Genomic DNA, 16,062 nt, shown 5'->3' on the forward strand with positions numbered 1-16,062 from the left:
TTTTGTCTTTTTTACTGAAACAGAAGATTATAGAGAACAAGATTATGAATGGGCTTGAGAGGATAAATAGAAAAATAACATTTCCACTGGTGCCTTGAAAGCTAGGACATCTATTTTGGATGACCACTAAAGGAATGAAAGAGAGTGCTTCAAGAGTGGATCATTAAAATATTTTGCCATGTGAGGCTCTTGAAGTCGAGACTATTAAATAATTTATCAGAAAAACAAAAACAAGCTGGAAATACGCAGCATCTCAGTCAACACCTGTAAAGAGAAAAGATGGTTTAGCTTTTTAAAACAAATGAATAATTTTACTAGCTGTGAATTTCCTAGGATTTCCGTTTTTGCTTCAGGGATCTATCATATATATATTTTTTATTTGTATAATCTAAAAGTCATAGAAGCATCACCATTATTATTATTACGACACTGAAGGTGCCCAATGAGTCCATGCCGGCTTTTTGTAGAGCAATCAAGACAGTCCCATTCTCCCACTTTATCTCCATAGCCATGCAAGTTTGCTACCCCCAAATGTCCGTTCAATTTCTTCATGAAATCATTGCTTGTCTCTGCTACGACCATTCACGTAGATAGGGTTCCTGGCTGTTAACCCTCAAGTTTAAAAAAGCATTCTTCCTCATGGTCATTCCCACGTCTCTTGCCCAGACCGTTAATTGGTGTTCCCAAGTCCTGCACTGTCAGCTAATGGGAATAGCTGTTCTTTGTCTACCTATCTAAACTTATCATCTTGTACACCTCAAATTTCCCCTCAATCTCCTTTGCTCCAAGGAAAACATGCCATGTTTCTCCACTGCTGTAATTGAAATTCTTCCCTTCTTGGAAGCAATATAGCAATTTACCATGACTCACTTTTTTCTGCCCTTCAGCCAATATTTTTTATCTAAGCTGACACATCTTTCTATTCTTTTTTAAAAAGTTTTTTAAATTAAAATTTCTAACATTTTAACATTTAAAACACTTTGGGCACGATTCAACTAAATGAGAACAAAGCCCCATAGCGAGCGCGTTTAGCCACGTGTTTCCTGGCGCTTGCAGCGCCGAGCAACACATGGCTTTCAACGCCACTCGCGTTAAATAAGGGGGCTCAGTGGGGAACACTTGGTCAAGACTGCACGTACCCCAACAGGACCCGCCTGCGAGCGATCAACGAGGTGAAGGCTAACACATCTGCCCCACTCCCATCTGCAACTCCAGCAAGTCCGACACTCCGAATATGTCCTCCAGGGGACTGGGCTCGAAGTCCACATGCAAAATCGCCGACATAGTGCTGAAGAACAACCTCCAAAATTTCTTTGGGCAGGGCCAGAACATATGTACGTGATTGGCTGGGCCCCTTTCACACTGCCCACAAATACCCTGCACCCCCTCAAAAAACCGACTCATCTTCGACTTCACCAGGCGCGCTCTGTATACTACCTTTAGCTGTATCAACCCCAGCCGCGTGCCCGAGGTTGAGGCATTCACCCTCCGCCGCACCTCACATCACAGCCCCTCCTCCAGCGCCATTCCCAGCTCCTCCCACTTGGCCTTAACATCCTCCAGAAGATGCCTTATCCTCCTCCAAAATCCTCCCATAGATTGCCGAGATGACAAACCCCGCCCCCTCCAACCCCCTCACCAACAGCACCCCCTCCAGCAACGGGGAGGGCGGTGCCATGGGAAAAATCTGGAAAACGTTTTTCCGGAATCCTGCACCTGCATGCATCTGAAAACCTCCAATCGCGAGATCCCAAATTTTTCCCCCAGCTCATCCAAACTTGCAAACAGCCCTTATGAAAATATGTCCTTCATTTCCATCACCCCTCGCTCATTCCATCCCCAAAACCTTGCATCCATCCTCACTGGTCCAAACCCATGGTTCCCTTGAATCAGCATCCACTTTGACCCAGGGACTTCGACCTTGCCCCCACCCTAAAGTGCTGCCAAAAGTGCCTCCATATTTTCAGCATGGCCACCAGCACTGGATTCCCTGAGTTCTTTCCTGGTGCAAATGGGAGTGACGCCGTTGGTAGCACCCGCAACCTTACCCCTTACAAAAGTCTCCATCGTCATCCAAAAAGCCTCCATCTCCCTGCTCCAATCCCACACCTTTTCAGCGTTCGCCATCCAATAATAGTTTAACTGGTTCGGAAGGGCCAGGCCCCCTGACTATCGCCCTGTCTGAAACACCGCCCTCCTAATCCTTGCCACCTTAGCTGCCCACACAAACAATGAAACAAACCTATCCACCCTCATAAAAGATGATTTCGGCAAAAAGACCAGTGGGCACTGAAATAAAAATAAAAACCACGGCAAGATGTTTGTCTTGCCATCTGCACCTGGTCTGCCAACGATAGGGGAAAGCTATCCCACCTCAGTAAATCCACCTTGACCCTGCCCACCAGAAACGTGATGTCCAACGTAAGGTGCCGAGCCCAGTCCCGAGCCGCCTGGGTTGGAAATATACACCAACAGAAAGTACCCTGAATTCATCTCATTTGTGTGCACACAATCCATTGGATCCTTGTACGACAATTGACCGTGCCACAATCGTAGGCACAATACCACACCTCACTAACACCGCAAACAAATAACTCCACACGATAAAATGCCTTCTCCGCATCCAGCGCCACCACCACTCCAGCTCCCTCCCTTCTGCCGGAGAAAGAACTACATTCCACAAATGGCGCACATTTGTTGCCAACTATCTACCCTTATGAATCCTGTCTGATCCTCCAACCTGAGCGCCAGCACCTTGGTATCCACATTCAACAGAGATATTGGCCTGTATGACCCACACTCCACCAGCTCCTTGTCCTTTTTAAGCAACAATGAAATGGATGCCTGTCCCATTGTATCTGGTAGTGACCCCTTAGCCACAGCTTCCTCAAACATCTCCACCAACCACAGCGCCAACGTATCCAGAAACTTTTTATAAAACTCCAGAGAACCATCCGACTCCATCGCCTAACTCGTCTGTATCTTCCCAATTACCACCCGCACTTCTTCCACCCCCACTGGCTCCTCCAACCCTGCCCTCCTTCTCTTCTACTTTGGGACACTCTTACTGTCCCAAAAACACCCTCATGCCTCACTCATCCTCTGGAGGCTCTGACTTATAGAAATTCTTATAGAGCTCCTCAAATGCCTTATTCACCTGCTCCTTAGTCCCATCACTGAGCCGAACCATCTCTCTCACAGCCGCCTGTCAGCGGAGTTGACCCGCCCACAAGCGGCTGGCCTTCTCCCATATTTGTACACAGCCCCCCTCACCCGCCTTAACTGCTGGACTGCCTTTCCCATGGACAGAAGGTCAAACCTTGCCTGTAATTCCTTCCTCCTCACCAGAAGATCTGGAGATTTCCTCCTCGCAATTCCTCCATGGTGAGCACACTCGAGTACTCCCTATCTACCTTCACTATCTCGTTCATTAGCCATTCATATTCTCTCCTTTTCCAATCCGCATCAACCTTGAATGGGATAATCTTCCCTTGGCCACTGCTTTTAGCGCTTCCCAAAAGGTGGTTGCCGACACCTCCCCATTCTGGTTCAATTCTACATAATCTTTAATCGCAGCCCGCACTTTATTACAAAAGCCTCCATCTACTAACAACCCCGAATCAAGCCTCCACCTGGCCTCTGCTCCCATCCCAATCTAAGCCGAATCTCCAGCCAGTGGGGTGCTTGGTCAAAATTAATATCCCCGCATACTCTGCCTCCTCCACCCCTATCAACACCTCACGGCTCACCACAAAAAAATCAATTCTGGAATACACCCTATAGACATGTTACCCTTCCCCCGGGTTCTTGAAGCGCCACGGGTCCACCATACCCATCCTTTCCATAAACCCACCCAGCTGCTTTGCAATTCGTATGCTCCACATCGACATGGGGCTCATCCTATCCATCCTCGGCTCTAGGACACAGTTAAAATCTTCTCCCATAATCAACTGGTGCATGGCCAGCACGGTAGCATGGTGGTTAGCATAAATGCTTCACAGCTCCAGGGTCCCAGGTTCGATTCCCGGCTGGGTCACTGTCTGTGCGGAGTCTGCACGTCCTCCCCGTGTGTGCGTGGGTTTCCTCCGGGTGCTCCGGTTTCCTCCCACAGTCCAAAGATGTGCGGGTTAGGTGGATTGGCCATGCTAAATTGCCCGTTGTGTCCTAAAAAGTAAGGTTAAGGGGGGGGTTGTTGGGTTACGGGTATAGGGTGGATACGTGGGTTTGAGTAGGGTGATCATTGCTCGGCACAACATCGAGGGCCGAAGGGCCTGTTCCGTGCTGTATTGTTCTATGGCCAAGTCCGGGATTGCTGCCAGCAAATCCCTCATAAAACCTACATCATCCCAATTCGGTGAATAGACATTCACCGACACCACCGGAGTCCATTCTAACACCCCACTCACAATCACACATTGCCCACCAGGGTCCCTCACTTACTTTGTGTGTACAATTTCTTCGCCATCTACAATTCCACCCTGTACATGGCCCATCTAAAATGGCCCCCTTCTCCGCCCCTGACCATGTCTGTTCTCACACCTAACTACGTAGCATCACCCTCCATACCACCCCCTGCCCCCTCCTCCCTCACCCCCCTCTCGGACTTCTCCCCCACCTCACTTCCATTCACCAGCATTACTTGCTAGCATGGCAGCCCCAGTAATATTCCCAGCCTTCACACATCACCCATAATTTTGCCAAGTGGAGCACCCCAAACTTGATCCACCGCTGATAAAGCACACTGTTTCGCCAGCTCAGCTCCAATGTCCTGATATATTCGGACCTTGTTCCCTTCCCATTCGCAGTTGCGCTTCTCCCTGGCACACCGCTAAATCCTCTCTTTCTCCTGGAACTTATGGAGTCGCACAATCACTGCCCTCTGCTCTAGACATCTGTCTCCGACACCTGTGGATTCTGTCCACTTCAGGGGTCTTATCCAGCACCCCCTCCGCACCACCAACATCCTCGACATGTACCTCATGACACTCAGACCTTCCACTCCTTCAGGCAGGCCCAATATCCGAAGGTCCTGCCTGCTCAAACTGTTTTTCTTCTCCGCCATGTCTTGCAAACGTCTCCTAAGAACCCCACCTCTGTCTCCAATGCCACTATCCGATCGCTGTGATCCAACATCACCCTCTCAATCTCTCGGATCTGCGACCCCTGCACATCCAAACATTTCTCCACCCTCTCCATCCCTTCAGGGGTGCCACAGCTCCTTCAATGACCTTCGAGTGATCCTCCTGCATTTCCTTCCTCTGCTGGTGGAACTCATCCTTGATGAAAGCATCAACTGCTCCCTCTGGGGCTTTCTGACTTGCATTAGCCCTTCCCCCTCCGCCACCTTGCTACTGGCTGCTGCGCCACAGGTCCCCTCCAACCCCTTGGCGAAGTCTTTCACCTTCTGCTGGGTTTGGTATTCAGTGGACATACTGCTCCCAGGACGAACTACTCCTCTGACCTTCAACGACACCTTTCTGTCGAAGTTGCACCCAATTTCGGAAAAAAGAGCTCTTTTCTATAACTTCAAGCAGGGGTTGCCCTGTGTGAAGTCACCGGCTCAGCTTGCTTTTTGGAAGTACAGCTTCACATTGCACACTAATATTGCTTCACTTTGCTGATTAAATTTTCCTTTTGCAACATTTCCATATTTTCACTGTATGTAATAGTTTTTCAACTCGTCATGCTTAATAAGAGAAACATGAATTTAAAAATACTGAACTAGTGTCATTTATTCACACTGCAAAATGAATGTGTTCTAAAATTCCAAAATTTTAAATTCAAAGTTACCGTATCTTTATACATATGAAACATCTGTAACAAAGCATATTGTATAGTACCTCAAGATATACCGTCAAAGCTTAACAAATTTTCTGTTGACTCTAATATCCTTTGTCACATCAGTAGAATGCAAGGCTGTTTGTTGATCTGGTTGAGTTACACTTTGAGTGCTGCATCCAGTTCTGGTCACTAAGCAACAAAAGAGACATTCAAACACTGACTGTAGTGCAGAAACGAACCTTGTGCCTGATCCCCAGTGTCTGAACTAAGTTCTGAGGATAGGTTGGAGAGTATGAGCTTTGTAAATTGAAAGACCGCTATCTTGAAAGTGGTCTTGCAGAAGTGTAACAGATAGTTCAGGGAATGGAAGTAATAGGTCTGGAGCATTGCTTTATGCCAAAAAGTGAGATTTGGGCCAAGGAACATGTTCAATCTATTAAACAGTCAATTTGGGACTGATTTCAGGCAGTTGTTATTCAGACAAAAATTGGTGAACATTTAAAATTTACACCTGCATCTCGAGTGGTGAAGACAAAATTTCAAATTAGGTTGCGTCATTATTTTTTAAAAATAAATTTAGATTACCCAATTATTTTTTCCAATTAAGGGGCAATTTAGCGTGGCCAATCCACCTAGCCTGCACATCTTTGGGTTGTGGGGGCGAAACCCACGCAGACACTGGGAGAATGTGCAAACTCCACACGGACAGTGACCCAGAGCCGGGATCGAACCTGGGACCTCAGCACCGTGAGGCAGTTGTGCTAACCACTAGGCCACCGTGCTGCCCTAGGTTGCGTCATTATGAGCACTGTAGGGTATTTCCCGATAGATAGATAAATTAAGATCGACCTTAATTTCCTCATTTGTAAAGAATGTGTGATCTAATATTTTTATTATTGCCAAAATTATTCTGTAGTATTGTTTAATTGGATGAGCCGGTAAGTTGGATCCTCTTGGCCTCTGCTGTCTTTCCTGCTCTCTATCAATTGCATATGTAGCAATACCTCCCAGATGTGTCCACGCTGCTTGAGGCTACTGAACTGTCTCTAACGTAGTAGCAACAAGAAGACCATTCAGTCCACAGAAATTTACATCACAAACTCCATTGTTACCAAACCGTCCCCCAATCTCACAACCCCTTCATGCCACTGCTACTTCCCAGTTTAAGTCACCCCAGCCTGCTGTTTCTCTCACACAATGTTTGTTTTCTCCAAGGTCGCCTGCATTTCCTGTCTTTTTCTCTTATTCCTCGTGCACATCTTCGATATGTTGACGGCTATTTTTCAGTGAGCTACAAAAAAATAACTGAATGAATCAGGAAAGAAACATGTGTGAGATCAGGTGAGAACATCTAAGATAGAAAGAAGTGGAAGTGGGAAAGGTAGTCTTTACCAAAGAAGTAGACAGAAAAATGACAAGAACCAAAACAAACCAAGAATTGAGAGTTGGCAGTTTCATGAGAGCTTAATAAAGGAAGAGAAAAAGCAGAAATTAAACAGCTGACGGAGGGGCAGACAAAATGTTTAGACACAGACATAATTACAATAGAGAAACATTTCATTGTGCAGAGAAAGCACAGTATCAGCTAGTTGATAAAATTAACTGAAAAATTAAGTTTGTGATATTTCAAAGACAAAATCAAAAATTACTTTTTTAAAGTTATTAAATCTTACTGCAACATGCAGATACAGTTTACTACATTTACGGAGATGTCACGTGAACTTAGTGCTCTTATTTGCCTTATTCATTCCCAGGATAACAAAATGTATGTTGGTCTCTGAAGCTGTGAACTATTACTTATTTACTCTGGTGCCCATCTGGTATAGCTTGACTTAACATTTTTTTTGTGGAATTTGCGAATAGCTTGATGTATTTGACATCTGCGTGACAGCTTCCTTATATGTGAGAGGTGCAGTGTGTTGCAACAACCCAGCTGTGTATATTTGTCTGTGCATCAAGCTGAGGAGCAGCACTTAGCTATAACTGACAATCAAATGTGAGCAAGTATTAAGACTCAAGTGCAACTCAATATTATGTGCTTAGGTCTGTGTTGGGCATTTAACATAGGCAGGGATATGTGTCATATTTCTTTGCTTCCATACTTTTTATGCTCAGAGTCTATACAGTATGATGGCAGCTTTGTGCAGTGACACACAGATTGAGTGTTTATATTTTTTCCTTTAATTTTACTTTTGTGGATTTTAACAACATTCTTACTAAAAAATACATTTTTATTTAGGATATCCTTTAAGTGGAAAAAAGTAACAATTGATTACTTTTTCTATCAGGCATAGTTTGATGCCACAGGCTGGTATGACACAACTTTAGTTTCCCCGCACATATCAAGTGTTTTTGATCTTCACTGTATCTTTGGGAGTACAAAGTACCAAATAGCACCCACCTCCTTTCATAAAGAGAGATAAATTGAACATGAGCCAACTATAGCTCTATTTTGTGTCTCTAGGCATTTGGTGAAAGTGAGATAGTACAGAAACCTGGGTAAATATTACTATCATACATTGAGTGACACCTGGCTACAAGGATGCTAAATAGGGATAGGAATCTTGAAAGATAGGAACAAATTTGTTTGTTTGATAATCCATTGTGGTCAAATTTTGTTTGTTCTCAACTCCTTAGGTGATGATATTGAAATTGCATGGTATTCACCCAAGTTTCAATGTTGAGGACACAGTTTGAGACTATCACTATGCGGGTCTAGCCTTTTTGACTCACTAGCCTCCATGATTAACAGTTTTGCAGAGCGGTTGTAATTTACAAAAACACATTTCGTGAGTGTGTCTGAGTTAGGTAAGGAAGTCGCAATCTACTTTTGTGGTAAGAGATAGGAGGTTCCTGAAAGTGTTGCCACTGAGTTGAATACAATATTTTACTAATTGAACACTTTTAAAACAAAATTGTCAAAATGTCTAATGTGTTTGTGAGTTATGCACTCAATGTTTAATGCAGCACATTTATAAGGCATTAACGTTTAGCATATTCTAGATCTGCTCCAATTACTCTAACACTTTTATCTCTGAGGGTTGGGAAGCTTCCATGGAACAAATCAAGAATGGCTTGAGCAAAGGTTGTTTCTGTCGTGGAAACAGCTTTTCTAATGTTCTTGCACTCCATAGGTAAAGATTTGTCAACTAGTTGGCAAGCCAATGTTATATTACATTAATTTCCTGTCTTCCCTCAAAAAAAACTAGTAGATAATAGGAACAAAAGCTGGACATTATAGTTGTAAAGATGATATGTTAATAGCCATTTGAAACTGTAGAACCTACTAATCTAGTTATTTAACGGTTCGATTTAATGGGTTTAATTTTGTGGTCAGGAGCAAGTGAACAGCACATGCCATTTACGCTAGCATTTAGTGATAAGGGAGCAGAAACCGAGGGGCACCCTTGGGATTGGGGCCTGAACAAAGACGAGTGTCTCTCCTCGGCCAAGATTGAAGAAACTTCACTGAACCACACAGTGCCTAAAGCAGGAAATGTAGGTTACAATATTTTATTCAATGCCAAATCAATACATAAAGTGAAATAAAGAAAGACAGGATAAAAAGGGGAAGATAAAAGGGATAGTTTTTATTATTTTTTCAAATTTCAGCAATTAAAATCTGAAAGAACGAGGCTCTACATTGTGAAGTAAACGTTCAGTGGTAGAAAGATTGCTTGGCAGAAATTAAGGAATAATTAACCATCATAAATGCACTAACACAAGTATATGTGTAAGCCATGTTGGCTGGACATGGTTGTTGGTTGGGGGTGGTGTTATTTACTGTGTTATGTTTGCATTCAAAATTGTTGTTAAATTACAAATGCCTCAATCAAATGTTTTTTTTTAAATAAAAAAATTCACTAATACTTGAATGGATAAACCCTAACTTTTTCTGGACATTTATTGTGAAAAGTACAACAACTTCTTGACCTTCAAATGTTTGAATGTCAAGTGTCTGGGTGGGATAGTGTTAGAGCTTCTGATGGTGAAGAGCTACTTGGACATCAACTTCCTGATTTCTGTTCTTAACTATATATCTGCAGAGGCCAAAGGTTGCTGTCCATTTTACTCTTTAATATGAGTAAGTGCTAATAGTCTCACCATGATCTTGCTTGCAAAATTAAACCATTACATTTCAATTATAAAACAGCTATAGAAATATGATTGTAACAAGACTTCCTGACAGGAATTTCCAGTCTTGAATGTTTCTTTCATTATTTAACAACAGAGGATCATAATGAAGATTTATTTTTAAACCTTCCCATCTATGCATCGAGGTTTTTATCACTTCACTTTGTCTCTGACTTTACCATTGGCTCAACATTGTGTTACCTAGCTACCTATCCAAAATCAAAATACAACTGAATCAGAACTTTCTTCAACTTGATATTGACAAGACTGAAACTATTCTTGGATTTTCTACAAGAAGATTCACATACATTCATGATTCTATTGCACAAGAGGAAAAGAAAATAGGAGAAGACTATATGGCTTATCGTCAAGGTTGGAACATTTACTTCTAGGCCGAAGCACAAGCGACATGCTGCCATTTCAAACGTGCTAACTTTGGATGGTAAACCCCAATCCTATCTGACTAGTTTAATGGATGTAAAATATAGCATATCACTTGTACAGAAAAGAGATGGGGATTGCTCTTGTGACAGCCCTAAAACAGCACCATCAAAACACATTAACTGGCCATTCGCCTCCTGGCTGTTTGAGCAACTTTTCTGGGTCTCCTTGGGGGGGATTCTCTGATCCCGCGGAGGAGAATCGGGGGGTGGGTGGGGTGGGGGGGGCGCGAATCCCGCGACGCTGCTCCAATGCTGGGCCACCGATTCTCCGCCGGCTGGACATCATTCTCTCCACGCTCAACGGGCCGAGTTCGGCCGAGTCCTGCCAGCGTCGTTCGTGTGTAGTCCTACCCGGCGGGACCTCGCCATTCTGGCTGCGGGGGCCTTCCTGGTGGGGGGGAGGGGGATCCGACTCTGGGGGGCCTCCATGGTGGCCAAGCCCGCGATCGGGGGCTACCGATCGGTGGGCGGGCTAATTCCAGGGGGGGGCTATGTTCCTCCGCGCTGGGCCGCTGTAGGTCTTTGCCATGTTGCCTGGAGGCCGGCGCGGAGACAACAACCCAGTGCATGCGCGGACCCGCGCCGGCCGTGGCGAGTATGCGCAGACCCGCGCGCGCCATGGCGTGCATGTGCGGACCCGCGCTGGAGCTGCGTGAAGCGCTCCAATGCCTTGCTGGCCCCCTGTGGGTTGGGGGATTGCTTCTCCTAGTGGCCAGATGATGCCATCGTAAAACACTCCGGCATCAACACTCTGCCAAGTTTTTGAAACTCTGATTCATCTTGATGACATCATCCAATAACATTGCACAGTTTTCGCATGTCTGCTGATGACATTCAGCCCTATCTCATGGTCAATGCTTGCAACCCATCCAATTGTCTTCACTGCTCACTACTAAATGAGCAGAAATTTCCTTCAACTAAGTATCAGGAAAACTGTAGTCATTGTTTTCAGTCCCTGCCACAACCTCTATTCCCTCATCACCAGCTCCATTCTTTACCCGAGCAACTGACTGAGGTTGAATCTGGCTATTTGCAACCGGGTGTCATATCTGACCCGACATAAGCTGACTACATATCTACACCATTGCTAAGATTGATTTTTTCATGTTTGTAATGCTTGGCTTTGTTCCTGCCTCAGCTCATCTACTAAAAGTATCATCTATGCCTTTATTACTTTGAGTCTTAACTATTCCTATGCGCCCCCAGCCAATGTTCTTCCATAAAACCTGATGTCACAAACCTCTGCAGCCCATGGCCAAAGTTTGACAAGTTCCATTCACCTATCACCCCCGCGTTCACCGACCTGCATTGACTCCCACTTAAGCAATGCCTTGACTATAAAGTTCTTATTCCTGTTTATAAATACCTCCTTTAACCTCATCCATCCTTATCTCTGTACTCTCCTCCAGTCCTATAACCCTCTGAAATATCTGTGCGTCTCCAATTCAGACCTCACGAGTATCCCTTATTTTAATCTTTGGGCCAAAGCTCTGGAATTCCCTCCCTAACAAATTTTCTCCTCTCTACTTCTCTTTCCTCCTTTAAGACACTCCTCAAAAACCTACCTCTTTGACCAACTTTTGGTCACCTGTCTTAATACATGATGTGGCTTAGTGTCAGTTTGCTTGTTAATGCTCCTGTTAAGCACCATGGGATGGTTTAAAGCAGCAAGCTGTAGTTGCTTGCCTAGCACCATCAATGGCAAAACATAGAGTCAAATATATCAATTGATGGAGCGTAATTCTGCAGATAACTGCCAAACCCGAGTTGAGGAATGCCTGGTGCTGAAATTGAGTACCTGTTTCATTTGCCAATATCATCTGGATGAGCACAAAAAATTATATAAATTATTTAAGAAAAATATACTAATTTTCAGAGCCAACTCTTTCCATAGTTGTTGATCATCAACATAATCTTCATCATGTGTGCTCTGCCCAAAGGCAGGTCGTTAACTTATTGTAGTCTTTCCATGTTGCTCCATCCTCTGCCAGTCTTTTCATTGTCATCTTCAATCTTCAATTTTCAAGCTATTCAGCATGGTGCGGCACAATAGCACAGTGGTTAGTGCTGTTGCTTCACAGCATCAGGGACCCGGGTTCTATTCCCGGCTTGGGTCACTGTCTGTGTGGAGTCTGCACATTCCCCCTGTGTCTGCGTGGGTTTCCTCGGGGTGCTCTGGTTTCTTCCCACAAGTCTCGAAAGATGTGCTTATTAGGTGAATTGGATATTCTGAATTCTCCCTCCATGTACCTTAAGTGCCGTAGTGTGCCGACTAGGGAATTTCACATTAACTTCATTGGAATGTTAATGTAAGCCTACTTGTGACACTAATAAAGATTATTATTATTATATTCTCTTCCTTTTTTTTCTTTAAATCTTCCCTTCATAACCTCAACATGTCTGTTTCCTCTTAAGACTCTTATGCTCAGTGAATTTCTTTGTTCGTTCACTCCCTACAGCACTTCATAATTTCTTACTTTTTCTGTTTAACAGATCTTTTCCATTTTTCTCCAAACCCACATTTCCAAGCTATTTAGTAAATTGGTCTCCTCTTTTTGTCAGGTTCAATTCTCGTATTCATACAAAACAACACTCTGAGTCAAGCTATTTACAAGTCACTTCTTAAATTGATTATTCTGTTATCCCGTTAAGAGCCTTCTCTTCTTGTCAATTCCCATTGCTTTCCTTGTTCTTATTTCTCGTTCTTTTCCTTATATGAATACGGTGAAAGACATTGGAGAAGACTGGAGAGGTGGATGATTTACAAGAAATCAGTATATAGAACAAACAGCAACATAAGTAGTCAATAGGGAGTTGGAGCCATGTGTAATTGGAAGAGGAGTTTGATAAGGGTGTTGTTTATAACTCTTCAATGTCTATACAGAAACAAAGATCCAAAGGACTGTTTGAAGACACAGAATCTGGCATTAAGATTGGGGGGGAAATAATCTTAATGTTGGTTAGATTTGCAAACGATGAAGCACTTGTATCAAGCACAGAGGAAGGATTTCAAAAACTGGTAGGTAGACCACTGACAGCAGACATGGGCCTGGATTCTCCGAAATCCCGATCAAATGTTGGCGCCGGCGTCAAAACCAGCGTGAGCGTCGCTGACGTCAATGGGCATCCAGGCCCAGGCATTCACCCTTTCCTAGTGGGCTAGAATGGAGCCGGAGTGCTGTGCGCTGCTCGCGCCGAAAGCCCGCCCGCCACATCCGATGCGGGTCCATGCATACGCGCACCACGGCTGGCGTGGGTCCGCACATGCGTGCCCCGGCCGTCTCCACACTGGCCCCCGGGCAATATGGCAGAGCCCTACAGGGGCCCGGCGCGGAGGAACATAGGCCCCTCCCGGAATGGGAGGGGTCGGAGGTGTGGCGGGAGCTGCCGGGATCAGCAGAAGTTAGCTGGCTCATGGGAGTGCTACGGAGGGAGTAACGTGGCTGGGAGTGGTCCTAGCCTTGGGGGGGGGGGGGGGGGGGGGGGGGTTACCGGGTTGCTGCTGAAATGGCCAGGAAGGAGCTGGAGTCTGCAGGGGGGCCGGGGTGGGGGTTTGCCGCCGTGGGGAATGGGCCGAGCAAGGGGCGCTGGCCTGGGGCGGGCAGGGGACGGGTTCTGGCTAGTCGGCAGGGGAGGGTGGCAGGGAGCCCTCTGATCCGGCTGATAACTTGGAATGTGAGGGGGCTGAATGGGCCGGTCAAACGGGCCCGGGTGTTTATGCACCTGAAGGGGCTGAAGGCGGACGAGGCCATGCTTCAGGAGACGCACCTGAAGGTGGTGGACCAGGTTAGACTGAGGAATGGCTGGGTAGACCAGGTGTTTCATTCGGGGCTGGATGCAAAAAATCGGGGGGTGGCGATTCTGGTGCGAAAAAGGGCGTCAAAGGTGGTGGCTGACAGTGGAGGGAGGTATGTGATGGTGAGCGGCAAGTTGCAAGGGGAGTGGGTGGTGCTGGTGAATGTCTATGTCCCAAATTGGGAAGATGCGGGTTTTATGGGCCGCATTCTGGATCTAGAGACGGGGGGCTTGATACGGGGGGGGGGGGGGGGGGGGGGGGGGGGGGGGGGGGAGGGGGGAGAGAGAGACTTTAACACAGTGCTGGATCCCCCATTGGATCGATCCATGTCCAGGACGGGTAGGAGGCCCGCGGTGGCTAAGGTGCTGAGGGGGTTTATGGACCAGATGGGAGGGGTGGATCCGTGGAGGTTCGCGAGGTCGAGTGCCAGGGAGTATTCATTTTTTCCCCACGTGCATAAAGCCTATTGCCGGATCGATTTTTTTGTCCTGAGCAGGGGGCTGATTTCGAGGGTGGAGGATGCCGAGTATTCGGCCATAGTCATTTCGGACCATGCCCCGCACTGTGTAGACCTTGGGCTGGGGGAGGAGAGGGACCAGCGCACGCTCTGGCGCCTGGAGGTGGTACTGCTGGCGGATGAGAAGGTGGGCGGGCGGGTTCGGGTGTGTATCAAGAGGTACTTAGAGGCCAATCACAATGAGGAGGTCCGGGTGGGGACGGTTTGGGAAGCATTGAAGGCGGTGGTTAGAGGGGAGTTGATTTCCATCCGAGCCCATAGAGAGAGGGTAGAGCAAAGAGAGAGGGAGAGGTTGGTGGGAGAGATGGTGGGGGTGGACTGGAGATATGCGGAGGCTCCGGAGGAGGGACTGTTGAGGGAGCGACGTAACCTTCAGGCCAAGTTCGACTTGCTGACCACCGGAAAGGCGGAAGCTCAGCGGAGGAAGGCACAGGGAGCGGTGTACGAATATGGGGAGAAGGCGAGTAGGATGCTGGCGCATCAGCTTCGTAAGCGCGACGCGGCGAGGTAGATTGGTGGAGTGACGGATAGGGGAGGCAATGTGGTGCAAAGGGGGTGGGCATTAATGGGGTCTTCAGGGACTTTTATGGGGAATTGTACCAGTCCGAGCCCCCGGTGGGGGTGTGTGGGGGGGGGGGGGGGGGGGGGGGTGTGGGATGGGGCGCTTTTTGGACAGGCTGAGATTTCCGAAGGTGGAGGAGGGACAGGTGGAGGGGCTGGGGGCGCCGATTGAGCTGGAGGAGCTGGTCAAAGGGATAGGTAGCATGCAGTCGGGGAAGGCACCGGGGCCGGATGGGTTTCCGGTCGAATTTTACAAAATGTATGCAGACCTGCTGGGTCCCCTGTTGGTTAGGACCTTTAACGAGGCAAGGGAGGGGGGGCTTTGCCCCCGACTATGCCACGGGCGCTGATTTCCTTGATCATTAAACAGGACAAGGACCCCCTGCAGTGTGGATCATATAGGCCGATCTCGTTGTTAAATGTGGATGCCAAGCTGTTGGCGAAGATCTTGGCCACAAGGATAGAGGACTGTGTGCCGGGGGTCATTCATGAGGACCAGACGGGGTTTGTGAAGGGAAGGCAGCTAAACACCAATATACGTAGGCTTCTGAATGTTATCATGATGCCGGCGGTGGAAGGGGAGGCTTAGATAGTGCTAACATTAGACGTGGTGAAGGCCTTTGATAGGGTTGAGTGGGGGTACTTGTGGGAGGTGCTGGAAAGGTTTAGGTTCAGGGAGGGGTTTGTCAGTTGGGTGAGGCTGTTATATGAGGCCCTGATGGCGAGCGTAGCCACGAATAGGAGGAGATTGGAGTACTTTCGGTTGTACCGGGGGACGAGACAGGGGTGTCCCCTGTCCCCCTTGCTCTTTGCGTTGGCAATTGAGCCCC

The 16,062-nt window shown here is 46.7% G+C and overlaps 1 protein-coding gene across 6 annotated transcripts in view; it reads left to right on the forward strand.

The window, feature by feature from the left end:
• Positions 1-16,062, forward strand: part of fto (FTO alpha-ketoglutarate dependent dioxygenase) — a 550,845-nt gene that overhangs the window by 80,039 nt on the left and 454,744 nt on the right. The window lies entirely within an intron of this gene.

Source organism: Scyliorhinus canicula, chromosome 9, assembly GCF_902713615.1.
Source record: "Scyliorhinus canicula chromosome 9, sScyCan1.1, whole genome shotgun sequence".
Classification (NCBI taxonomy): domain Eukaryota; kingdom Metazoa; phylum Chordata; class Chondrichthyes; order Carcharhiniformes; family Scyliorhinidae; genus Scyliorhinus; species Scyliorhinus canicula.